This window comes from Struthio camelus, chromosome 16 (assembly GCF_040807025.1).
Source record: "Struthio camelus isolate bStrCam1 chromosome 16, bStrCam1.hap1, whole genome shotgun sequence".
Taxonomy (NCBI): Eukaryota; Metazoa; Chordata; class Aves; order Struthioniformes; family Struthionidae; genus Struthio; species Struthio camelus.
The window spans coordinates 19,113,779-19,127,329 of NC_090957.1; the positions used below are offsets into that span (position 1 = coordinate 19,113,779).

Sequence of the window (13,551 nt, forward strand, 5' to 3'; positions counted from 1 at the left end):
AAGGTGCTGGCTATTATGACAGAGTGCATGTACCTACAAAAGAGAAATAAAATAATTCCTTAACTTGTAGTTATTTCCTAATTCAAAAGAGTACACAATGATCTGTGGAATGCAAAAATTAGATTCTGAATTCAAGATCACTTCAAAGTACAAATTAAAATTATTCTACTTTATTATACAGCAAGTCTTCTGCGAAGGCTTACTTAAATCATTCCCACTTGGAACAAGATTACAGTTATGCTTTGTTGCTTCAAGCACATACCATTTACTCAACTATTAGGTAACTGAATATGCAGCGTTTATTGTGCCTGGTTTCTGCCAGCCTACAGAGGGGAAAAAATGCAAATGCCAGTGTTTCTCAAAGTTAAAAGTACATGAAACACGTCCTTGTTATCAGGCCTTTGGTTTTCCCCTTTGATCAGCCGTCAGAAACTATCTACACTTGTGCACTGTGACTGTACAGCTTCACAGCACACTCTCTGCCAATGACAGGTGGTAATAGAAAGGGTGAGAGACCAAGCCCCGCGGCAGGCGTCCCTTCCTCTGATAACGGCCAAAGTACTGGGTGATAACCGTTAGTAAACACTCGGGCAGCCAGTTAATCCATACATCAGCAAAGAGGGGCAGATAATTTTGAACTCTAATGGCACGGACAAAAGCACAAGGGCTGGCATTCAGGGATTTATATGGGCTGCAATGGTGACTTCTGGCTCCTGAATTTCATCAGCACACACAACTTTGATTTATCTCTTTGCCTGGCCACAAAGTAGATTCCTGGCACTAGAAAACCATCAACACTAAAATGGACCTCTACAAAATGGGCCCATGGCTCTTATGTGATACATGCACTTGAACTCTGGATGAATCCCAGGTTTGAACCTCGAGGAGGAATGACCAAATATTTCAACTTTCTAATGGGTCTTTGGATTTATAAGGTTACGCCAGTCCACTAGTTTGTTTTAAAGAAATGGTTCTTGAAGCTTGTTTGAGAAAATGCATTTTTGAGAAAATGCAGTGAGGCTAAGTAATTTCTATTATATTTAAGTCTCTGCAACATTTCCATGTTGTCAGCTTTCGTAACTGCAGGAGTAAAAGCAAAATGTGGTCTTTTTTAAAGCTTCTTTTTCAATTCCTCCTTATGTGGTTTCATGAGACCCTGAGACCCTCACTCTGCTTAAACTCTGTCAAGACCCCACTGCTTTCGCTCATTTTCGATGGAGCTGTTTAAGTACCTGGATAGCTACTGGGGGGCTTTTAAAACTGAATCCAAAAAGTCAGAGTGGCAGCGGGTAGGCGCTGGCAAGCTCCCGCGGGTGTTCACTGCTGTGCCAGAGAACGCGGATGAGAAATCTGCTCTTTACTCGTGTCTGCTCTTATTTTGAAAGTGAGAAATGGGAGCATTTCTGCTCCTATAAGCAGACATATGAATAATAAGGCAAATGGTTTTTGAAGCTCTGCCAAGATCACTGCATACGTGTACAACGAGAAACTTCATAGAGTGCCGGTCTCTGGTTCCAGAGATACTTGAGTGAGAGCAAAGGAGACAAGTGTAGCATTACCTCGGCAATCAGGGCCAAGAGCTGCCAGGAGTTCTTAGCAGCAACGTGTGAGGTGCAAGTGTTAATGTAAATGCAGGTTCGAGGGATTAACTGCACAGAAAGCTTTCTTGTAAAAAACCAAAAGGCTGGGGAAGCTCTAGTTTTATCTTTCCTCCCTTTTCACTCCTTTTCCATGTTACGTGTCTGCCACTGGCAATACGTTTCATATCCAGGCATCTAGCTGTGATTCACCAGCCACGACTGCACTGCTGGGACAGTCCCTTGCCTTCCAGTAACACGCGGTGAGGGCAAAGGAGGTCTGTATGCTCTCGTGCGCTCCAGGTTGTACTGGACTCCACACATCCGAGTCTTATTTTGATACACACATTTATTAAATTGGTTGCACATAAAGATGAATACGCAGGGTGTGGAAGTACAAAACGGGGCCTTGCTTAAAACAGAGAGGTCATTTTGTCCTGTAAGACCCAAACTACTACCTCTGCCTGTCTCCAACGTAAAAAGAGCTGTTTCAGGAAAACCAAGACCAGTTGTCACAGACCTTCCCATTCCTCTTGCCATTGACAACAGACCGCAGACGTATTAAAGCAAAATAATTTTCTCAAGACAGAATTAAGTCCTGGATATTTTCACTCCTTGGAAAATTCTTATGTGAAGTGCATGAAATCACAGATGGGCTAATTATTCCCCAGGAGCCTTTGGGTGCTTTGTCCTACATACATCATTACCAACGGGACAAGAGCTAATGGTATTAAAGTTAAACTGATAGCAGCTAACCATATCTTTGCTATTTATTAAATTCTAATCTCTTTTTCTGGCCGCCTTCTCTCCCTTTCTCAATCCCAGTATCTCAGTTGATAACGTATCAAATTTCTCATCATCGGCCAGAGGTAAGTTTACAAATAAATCTCAGTGCAGCATCCTGCTCTCAGAAACCGAAAAAGCCCCCAGTCCGAACCTAACTGCGCTGCCAATAAGGCAAGCAAAAGCCTCCCGCTGATTCAAAGGATTACTGACTGCTTGAGAGAAGGCAGACTTCGCTGGCTGTGTTTACTGACAAACTGCTGAAATCGCACTGACAGCCACAAATATAAGACTGTGATGTGTGAAAACTAGCCTTTCTGCTAAGCCAAATACATGGCATAACTTCTCTGACGGGGGAATAGGTTCCATCTAAAAGGAGCAATTAATTTAGAAACAAGTCAAGAAAGAAGCAAATCAGTGTTATTTTAGACAAGCAATCCTGGTGAAATCTCATTAAAGTCACTGAAAAAATCTCACTGACTTAAAATTGTGTTAATATTTCATCCTATGGCTTGGTGCTTTCACCCGAGCAGAAAAATCTACTTCTCCCCTTCTTTACTGAAGATGAAACTGGGTGGAAATTAAGACCATCGGCCTCCTTTGTACGATGCCGAAGCACAATCCCAAATTCACTGCACTACAAATAAAAAACCACTGCAAATCCAACCAAATTGAACAAGCAGAAACTTTGGCTTCAACATCTAGGTCGAAAGCGCTTTGTTCTGCAGTTCCAGCGTGTTTAGCGCTCTGCTGCCCCAAACGCTCCACGGCAATCCTGCTCGACACGCAGAATTTTCCTTCTGAAACTTCAGTTTTCTCCTGATAGGGATCTCACGCTTCTGTCCTTCCACTGAACCGCCCTCTGCTCGCAGCACTGCAGGACAGAGCAGAATTAGGCCCTACATCTTTCTGCTTAATGTTTCTCGCGTTTTATTAATGGTATCAGCTTCTGTTATTACTCATACCAAATTACCTTGCTTATAAGCACAAGATTTGTCTTTAACATTGCAATTGTTTCAAGGCTTTTAATATAAAAGGAAAATAAATTAAATTCTAGAGAAAGAAAAAAAAAAGAGCCCCGGAAACACCCTTTCGTTCCACAGTTCGCACTGTGAACCAAAGACCAAGAAAACCAGAGCAGCTTATTTTCTTCTCTGAAAAATCTAGTACTAAAAAGTATTTTTACAAAATATTTTAATGCTTCTAGTATGTTATTTTTCTAAGTCAAAATAGCTAAGCTAAATCTTTCACCATAACCCTTTAATTCAAAAGCCAGGGGAAATTTTTTTCATTAAACCTCTGGACAGCTTTGTTTAAAATATGAAATCAAGTAGCTCCATTTCCTGTCTTCTAAGGAACAGTAAATCAAAAAGAGTACGTTCTCCAAAAATACAGTAATGGTTCTATTAAAGGGCTTGACAGTTTTGAGCCTCACCTTGCATATTGCAACGTACGTGTGAGCAAAAATAACAGAGTAAATAGGAAAGGAAATGAGCTGCCCATTTTAACCAATAAAAGACGCGTCCTTCTCATGAAGGCGACGGGGTTGGACCGGCGGCCGGGCGCTCGCTGCCAGCGGCAGGCCGCCTCGAGGAGAGCGACGGCTTCGCCTGCCCGCCTCGCCGTTACCTCTCCTGGCCCGTTCGGAAGCGCGAGGGGACGCGGACGGGGGGCTCGACCCAGCCCGGGCCGCAAGCACCGGGCAGCGCAGCGCGAGCCTGACAGAGCCGCCCAAAAACCCCTCGGCCGGCAGAGAAGCCCACGGGTGCGTCAGCAACGGGCGTATGGAAACTCCTTGCCCCAAGCCATGAGGCAAATTATACCATACCCCGTTTAAATCTCAATGGCTGAACTTTCCTGCAGGGTTTGCCAGTTCACTCGCACGCCACAGCTGCGCTACCCCAGGGGCAACGCCGCAGAAGGGCAGCGCTTCGTGCTTGCTTGAACGGCGACCGGCGCTAATTCCTTCTTTAACTGTGGCGGAAAGGGAATTTTCCCCGACCTGCCGTATGTTTGACTTTTAAAGAGGGGCCCGTGCGCAGCCGCAGGCGACGCCGCCGTTCTGCGTCCTCGGGCGGCCGGCCGGCCGGCGTGCGGCGGCTCCCGCGTGGCGGCGGCGGCTCGCCTCCGCGCAGGGCCGAGGGAGCCGGCCGCAAGCCCTGTCACCGCCTTTGGAAACGGCCGCCGACGCTGCGGCGTTTGCAAGTAACTCTCTTTCGCCGTCCTCTTCCCTCCCACGGAGTTTCTTCTTTCCGGAATCGCTCACAGTTATGCTATAAACAGGACGTTACTCACCAGCTCTGCGTCCTGCGAGTGCATTTAATTAATGGAGACTTGGCCGTCGGGGTGCCCAGGCCCACAGGCAGCGAAGGCTTCAAACCCCGCGGAGCTTCGGGGGAAGGCGGGCGGCCAGCGTAGGGACGCGCGGGGCGCTGCCGCTGCCCCGGCCCGCCGGCGACAGAGGCCCAGGCAACCGGCTGCAAAGGTCAGGAGTAGGCCGGGGCCGTGCCGCAGGCTCGGCTTTGGGGCCCGTCTCCGCTGCCCCCTCCGCGCAGCCCCGAACCCGCGCACCCCGCGCGAGGGGCTAACGGCCCGTGGCGGCACGCGTTTCAAAGGGGCACGAAGGCGGCCGGCTATCGCGGCCGTCGCGGAGGCTTCCCGACGTGAGCGAGGCTGCAATTGTCAGAGCTGGAACAGTGAGATATTTTTATAAATACATAAATCTTTTCAAGGAAAAACAAATATAGAGGAAAGAATGTAAACATTATTGTAAAATGCATAATAAAATGTCTGTTTGTTAATTTTGCTCCCGATTATCCAGCCTATCTGTACTGCGGATGTTGAAACGTTTGCCTTTTTTTTTTTTTAACCTCCCTTATTCATTTAAAAATAGTTTCCTGCATGTTATATGAATAAGCAAAACCTAAGGTTCCAAATCCAGGAGAACTTTGAAGTATGAAACCCACGGTCTATGGGAACTATGTTTTCATTAATCAAAGTAGATGTTTCTAAAGCCATCAGATTTATCATGACTGGATTTCATATGTGAAACCCAATATACACACAGACATACACTGCTTGTCCTTTTGGATTAGTTTTGACCTTTTACTCTCCTTTCTGAAGGATCTGCCTTTCCTCAGCGCTCGGCTGCCCTGTTTTACCACAGCATCAGCCAAAGAAGCCTTGACAAAGTACGTTTTCAACTTTCAGCTTTTTATGTCTGAGTATGAGTCTGGGTTAAGGTCAAAACATAAATGATTAAGTATATTTATTAAACTCTGCCTTTGCCTCGAATGCTCCCTGCGACTCTGTTAGATGCCATCAAAGCAGTCGTTTCGCACCAGCGCGCCGGTAATACACCTAGCTACCAAACGAGGGACCCGTGTGTCACCCGACGGGAGCCACCAAGCCCCGGCCGGCAAACGCTGCACAAAGGCACCTAACGACGGGCTGTACAGCAACGCAGACCGCTCCTGCAGACGTGGCCAAACTGCTGGCGTTCCCGGAGGCTCGGAGGTTAGGAAAAGGACAAGAGAGAGAGAAACGGGATGGTTTGAAAACTGGAGGCAGGATGTGACATCTATACAAAGCAGGACTTAAAATGCAAACAATGTGCGTTTGGTGTCATCAGGGAAATTTATGCTGCAGTTTTTCAGAACCAGAAGTACAGGTCTTCGTCATCCCGCCCCAAAGAACAATGCCAGGAGCCGACAGCGAGCGCCTGCTCCTTCCCCCGTCAACCCACCCCCAGAGGTGCTCAGGCAACTCCCTGCACACATGGTAAATACAGCTGGTCAAAGGGGCAGAAGTACCTTTCCTCCTCAGATCTTGATCCCTGAGTAAATTTTGGTAATGGAGAAGGAGGAGAAGGAGGAGAAGGAGGAGGAGGAGAAGGAGGAGGAGGAGGATAAGCAGAAGGAGGAGGAGGAGAAGCAGAAGCAGGAGGAGAAGCAGGAGGAGAAGCAGAAGCAGAAGGAGAAGGAGAAGGAGAAGGAGAAGGACTGACCAAGTGCTATTGTGGTGTAAATCAGCTTACAGCAAATTAAGGATCTAAGAACATGTCCCACATTGTTGTTTTTACTTCTTTGCTGTCTTTTGAATGAGTCCTTATACTTTCCCCATCTGCAAGTATTTATTGTTTGTACGTTACTTGGCTACAATTAGATATCTAACTGTTAAATTAGTTAAGAGGTTAGATGAAAAAGGTACCATTTAAGTGACCTCAAAACTTAACTGCAACTTAAAGCATACAGTGAATTAAAAGATAAAATGAGCATATAAATACATTTTTTGCAATATTGGGCAATTTATTGTAATTTATTCAGTAATCAAAAAGCAAAAAGAGATGGGAAATATAGTACAACTGGATGCTATTGTGATTTTGAAAACTAAATACCTCTTCATAATAAAAATAATTACCAAGAAAAACATTATTTCCCCTTGAATATCAAGATTCTTGTATAGTTCAACTCTTTGTAGCTTTTCAAAATCAGAATGCCTGGGAAAAATCAGGAACGCTACAATCAGCGCCCTCCCCCCCCCCCATTAACATTTCTTTACACTTAATCCTGATGTAAAATAGAACATTCTGGAAAACAGACCATTCTGAACAATTTCTGAACCTGAGAAAAAACTTCTTCACTGTGAGGGTGACAGAGCATTGGAACAGGTTGCCCAGAGAGGTGGTGGAGTCTCCTTCCCTGGAGATTTTCAAAACCCGTCTGGATGTGATCCTGGGCAATATGCTCTAGGTGACCCTGCTTGAGCAGGGAGGTTGGACTGGATGATCTCCAGAGGTCCCTTCCAACCTAAACGATTCTGTGATTCTGTGAACTGCTCGTGCTTTCAGGGGCGGTTCTGGGGGCCATACGTTAGCAGGCACGATTCTGCACATCAGAAACTTCACCTGATGTTCTTTCAACCTCTAGGTCTGGGAATTTCATTAAAAAAGGATTCACAGAGGATCTTCAGCACTTTTTAGTTTTTGCAGAGTTAGAAATGTTTTCTTGTGGTATCCGCATACTTATAATTCTCAGTCCTGGTTAAAATTAGAAAATCCAGCGACTTTTTCCTCCAAATAAAATTTCCCACTCTCCAAAGACCTGGGACTTAGTTAAGCTTAGAATTAGATGATGATCAAGATTTTCAGCAGTGCCTAGGCAATGCAGACACACGATGAAGTCCATTAAATACTAACGAGGGCTTTTCAGATAAGTCTTTGCCTCATCTGAATAAAACTTGCCATTTTATGATGCTCAAAACTTAAATACGCTTAAGCAAGTCATCGTATTGGCTTCACTAGGACGAGCTGCATGAGATGCACGCAGGATTAGGTCCCTCCTGTTTCGCTATGAGGATACATTTAGTATTTCCGTGATACTCTATACTACCTTTCATTTGCATTGCATTTATATGCCAAGTAATTTCTTCACGCATTGACAAGGGCTTGGAGGCATACCCTGTCTTAGTAACACCACTTCACAAGGCAGAAACATGCCAATTCCACTGGAGGTGCTTGAATAATATATGGTTACTTCCCTTAAGAAAACAGCAAGATTTATCACGCTTATTATCAGTCTTGTGGCATGTGCAAATGCACATATATATATATATATATATATATATGGACAAAGGGCACGTAACGGATTATAAAGGGCTCACATTTACCCACAAGTAAGGAAAGACCTGACAATTCATCAGGGTTTTCTGGATAACTTAGATCTTACGTTACACTTTGAGACACAAGTGTGGATTTGTCATATTGCTTGAGAATTAGTGGTAACTGTCTGAGCCAAGGAATTTAATTTTGATTGTTTCATTTGAATTAAAAAAACTTAGTGTTGAAAAAACATTGGAACTGTGCTATATACTAATATATCACTCAAACTGCAATAGGAGACTCTTTCTTGTGCAATAGAAACAGCGACTGTCATGCTCGGAAAGGCGAGTTCATCTTGGGTATAACTCCTGCGCAGCTGAGCTGTCGGGGATACTGTATTTTAACCTCTCGGCAAGGGAGGGGCGAAGGCCTCCCCACCACAGAGTGGCCTCAGCGGAGCTGCACAGCAGGAATGAATTTGGCACAACACACTGCACTAAAACCTTGCCTAGCATCCCTCGTACGCGCGAACCGCCTGCGAGGGGAGGCAGGAGGAGGCCACGAAGGCAGAGAATCGTGCTGCACTTCGGAAAGGAGTCCTCTCCGGAAAAACAACCGCTCTCCTCTCTGCAACAGCCGCACAAAGAAATGTCCACAAACAGGGGGAGATAAAGGAACAGTTTCTTATCAGCTAGCAGAAAGTTTGTATAAAAGGATTTGGGACAAGCTCAACAAAGGAGGAAACTGGCCGAGCAGCCATCTAAGCTCCAGAAATGTGAAATTTGGTTTATATCACCAACAACCAGTTAAGAATGAAACTGAAATTTTTTTTGCATTATAAGAGCAAATATTTCTCTAGTCTCATATCGCCTTTTCCAGATGAAACGCTTCACTACCCAGCTGACATATAAACAGAAACCAAAATATTTTCCTAAGGTGCATCACTAATCCCGCTCCAGGCCTCTAACTTGTAATTTATTTGTCTTACCTCACTATGAGATAATGTACGCTCCAGTTCCAAGCTACTGTCTAATAAGTACTTGTACACAGGATAAATAAATCTCACTTGCAAATACTCAGCCTTCGCTGCGTGTCTGGGAGGAGGATCTAAGTCCTCGAAGGATGACTTCTATTTTCCCCCCATCTCGACCCGGGACACGCAGCACACCGCGCCAGCTTGAACCCGCGAAGACAAGAACGGCCCGGTCGCGCCGCCAGCCTGCAGAGCAGCGCGCCGCGCTCGTAGGCACGAGGTGTTTGCTTTGCCAAAATCAGCATATTTGCGGCATTTATATGTTTCCACGTCAGTAATGTAACTCCTTGCTGTACGCGGATGCTGTAAAATGGCTTTTCCTTGGGGAATTACAGAGAAGCGATGACTTCTTCTGACACTTTCTGTGGCAGATCTTACTGTGCTAACGTTCAATTTATTAGAATTGCATCTAATACCACGTGCACAGCCCGCTATAATAACAACATCCCTACAAGTATTTTACAGTATTTCAGAGACCGTGAGAGACAGACTCTGACACTAAACTAGAACAACGGTAATGTTTGTGTTCAGGTTCGAGGTTCGAGGGCTACCGTTAGACTACGGCACCATTTAACATCAGGAACTGCTTTGGAAACCCAACCTGGCTACTCACTAATTAAGCTACCATAGACCAGGGAATGGAGGGGAGATTATAAAACGCAGTTACAGGGCCAAACCCTTACCTGAGGCCAGATGAGTTAACAGCACTGAAATAAATAGTTGTATTGCTTCCATCAGAGAACAGCTAGAACGTCACAGTTTAAGGAACTCAGCCACAGCCATCGAGCAAGTCCTCGCAAGGCCAGCTCTCCACAGGACCCTTATGCTTTTATCACCAGCCGGTCCTGCCTGGAATGAAATCTTTTATCTGAGGACAGCTCAGGGAAATGCCACATCGTCCTAGAAATGTATAAAAACACATGACTGGAAGGGACTTCCTGAGCCACCAAATCCAGCTCTGCTCAGGCATCAGATCACAGATTCTCTTCAGGAACTCCGGGCCTTTGGGAAACTGCTCACTCAAAGTCTGTAGGCTTCCTGGTGAACATCAGAAGAATGTGTTTCCGTAAGGATTTTATAGAGAAATGTGAAATTTTATGTTTAGAAAATAACAACAACTCAAAAAAACTTAAACTTGTTTCCTCATAAGCTTTTCAAGTCAGGAAAGATGATTTTTTTTGGCCAGATTCTGAATTCATTAAAAGCACGTGCCAAGTTACATGAGCCAGTTATCTAAGCTCCAACAAGGACTGGTCCTACAAAGCACTGAACTCTCTGGTCCCAAGCCAGCTTAAGCGTATACTTAATTTTAAGCATGCAAATAGCGACAGCGACTTCAATGCATATATACGTTGAAAGTTAAGCGTGTGCTTAAGTGCGTTGCTGGAGGGGGGCCAGAGTACTTGGCAACTTGCACAACCAAGGTCTGATTTCCTACCACACCATGTCGAGCAGAGGTATTTCATTCTAGTCAGGCAGGGCTTAGAAAGGACAGGCAGGACCCAGCTGGTCACGAGCCAGCAGACCGGTCCTCACTGTCTGAAGTTTTCCTCTGAACATATTCAGGAGGTTTTGCCCTTGTCACTTGTATTATCCGTCAGACATCTGGTGGCTGTATAAGGCAGAGCGACATTGCAAGGTGAGATGATTGAGTGAAAAAATTATTGCAGCTGGCATGTCCTAGCCTAAGGCTTTCGGTCATTTAACTCATCTCGCTGTCATCCTCAGAAAAGACTGTACTCACAGGGCAGGAGATTTACCCTTCCACATGCCTCATGTTTGCACTTGGCAATTTGCAGTAACAACTCCAAATGCAAACCGGAGCTAGGCAAAGATGGCTCACCGTTTACAGCTAAAAGTAAAGCTTTCAGGAATAAGCAAGAATTACCACGTCCCCTCCCCCCCAAAAAAAGGAAAAAAAAAAATCCAAAACAAACAAACAAACAAAAAAAATAGAAGGACTTACGCTGCCTTAAATAACGCTGTCATTTTTTCTCTTGACAACAGCACTCCAACCTAGTGTTATGGAAGTGATAAAAGGTGACTAAAAAGGTACATTTACAGGACATTATTCTTACAGGGACAAATTCAAACTAGAATCCTTCTTACTAACATCCTCGTGCTGGAATTTCTCTGTTTTCTCCCATCAGATCACAACATATAAGAAAGTGTACTATGTACATTTTTTTTAATAAATGGTAGATGAACGTTTGTTCACAGTTTAAGGTCTGCTGCCAGACGCTCAGCCAGAGCTCCCTGACTGCAGACGAACAAGGCGATTTACACCAGCGAAGGCCCGGACCAAAGGGGGCCTTCGTAGGCTGGCTGATGCCCTCTGAAGGACTGCCTCGTGGCTTTACCATACCTACTAACCTGTATCACTTAGAAAAACGCATCTCCCAAGAAACCAGAAAATGAGAGAAAGTGGATGCATCAACCCATACAAATGGAAAAAAATGAAGGCTAATAGGAAAGTCTGATAATTCACATTGTACTGCTAATTTATGAAACGCAGGGGGCTCTAAGCCTGAAATAAAAAGAACTGGATTTTTATAGCTAATGTTCTTTTTCTCTTCCTTCAATATAACCTATTCGGGAACACTGATGGCAAGAACAGGCCTTGCTGTGATTTATGAAGCAACGCAACCTATAATGTAATTTGGGATTAACCATTCAGCTGGAAGCCCCCAAAGGCCACGATGGATCAGGCCCTAGATAGAGGGGGATGGAGGAGGAGGGACTTTGGTGTCTGAAAGTCCAAATCACGATGCCCCAAGTCACTGCCTAACCCCGCAGGACCTCCCCCTGCCCGAGAGAATTCCCGGCGCCTGGAAGAGCTGCCACCCCTTTGCTAGCACTGGGCATCCAGGAGAGGATTTTGAGCTGCGAACCCAAACAACCTGAGCCTTCCCCTCAGCCCTGAGAAAAGGATTTAAGAAACGTGTCTTCCTCTGGGCAGCCCTGGCCTGGCTGATATGAATGACGCCCCGAGGTGCCAAAGCATCTGGGTGCCCGGCCCCGGCGCTTCGGCCAGCCCCCCTCCCTGTGACCCTGCAGGGATGCTGGCAACAAAAAGTCAGGTACTGGCACCCTCCGCGTCGCAGTACCTAAACCTGTCTGTGCAACTGGCTTCGGTCCACGCAAATAGCCATCCTGCTCGCCAAGCTGGATCCAAAGAGCTGCAGACTGCCATTCTTGTGGACAACAACTATCCTACTGAAATCATCGCTTGCACACATTGCAAAGCATAAACCTGCTACTAAGAACTAAGAATCAAAAGGGAAGATTCCAATTTTTATGCCAAAAAGCTAACAAAAATCTTCAGTGTGTTTTAAACAAGTATCTATCATTGTAAACGAAGTTCAGCATGTAAAAATCCAAAGATGGAGTTTATTGTCTTTAAAGGCTGAGAAATGACAAGTGTGTTTGGTTGAAAAGGAATTTAGTAAGAAGTAGTTCTGTACAAGAACCAAAATCTATCTTAAAAAAAATCACTGCTGACAGTTTTACGGTAGAATTAAGCCGCTCTGAACTCACAGAAGTGGGGCTAATCACAAGTTTCCGGGGGATTTAAAATAGAAAAGAAAACTGATTATAAGGAAAAATATTGATAACCCAGGTAGAAGCCAATCATACACCTTTTTGGTTCTTCTGACAAGTCTAACATTATGAACCAAAATACCAGCATCTGCAGGAGAGAGTGCTTTCTGACAGCATGCTGAACTGCCCTGCCGTTCCTCGGGGAGCGACGAAGCGCGAGACTGCCGGAGGAAGCCCTCTTCTGCCTTTGTGTCTTACTGAGCTTCCCATCGGCTGCACGGTGTGCCAGCACCGAGACATCTACAAGCACGCTTGGCACAGCGCACGGGGAGGGAGAACTTGCTTCTAAAAACACAGCAAAACGCCAAATCCATGGTGGTGACCAAGTAGGTGTCAGATACTGGCTAACGAAGATCTGACAATGATGTATCAATTATGGTGATGTGGCTATGTAAATACAAGCAGAAGTATATCCTACAGTGGGCAAGCTAAAAGGTGGAAGCTGGCCAACGGGAATCTCTCAAAAACCCTGGACAGCAGCAAAATATGTGACAAAAAAACTTGCCAAATGTTTTAGTGCTCTGCTGAAAGATGAAGGTGGAAAGAGACTGTGCGTTGGAAGCCTTGGAACAAAGACAGACTTTCCTGGAACAGAGCACTCAACGGTTTAAACACAAAACAATCACTGCAGGAGTGAACCAAAGAAATAACAATAACAACAATTTCAGAGAGAGAGACGGAAAGAAAGGGGAGAAATGAAGTGAAATCTTTTGCCAATTCCAGGTGCACAAATCTCCCTATCTGCAGATTAATTTAAATCAAGGGAAGGGAAAAACAGTGGGACATTTGATGAGGTAAAGAAGATATTTATAAGCACAGTAAGTGACCAGACGGGAAACATAACCTGGGAGAAATAACTTCTCCTAAGCACACAAGTATTACCTTTGATGCAGGAAGAGGTCAGCAGAGGCACAAATCGTTTCAGATACGGGGAACAGATTCAAAAGGTACGTTAGGCT

General features: G+C 45.1%; 1 protein-coding gene across 10 annotated transcripts in view; it reads right to left on the reverse strand.

The window, feature by feature from the left end:
* Window positions 1-13,551, reverse strand: part of BCAS3 (BCAS3 microtubule associated cell migration factor) — a 386,186-nt gene that overhangs the window by 25,920 nt on the left and 346,715 nt on the right. The gene's annotated exons all lie outside the window — the stretch shown is intronic.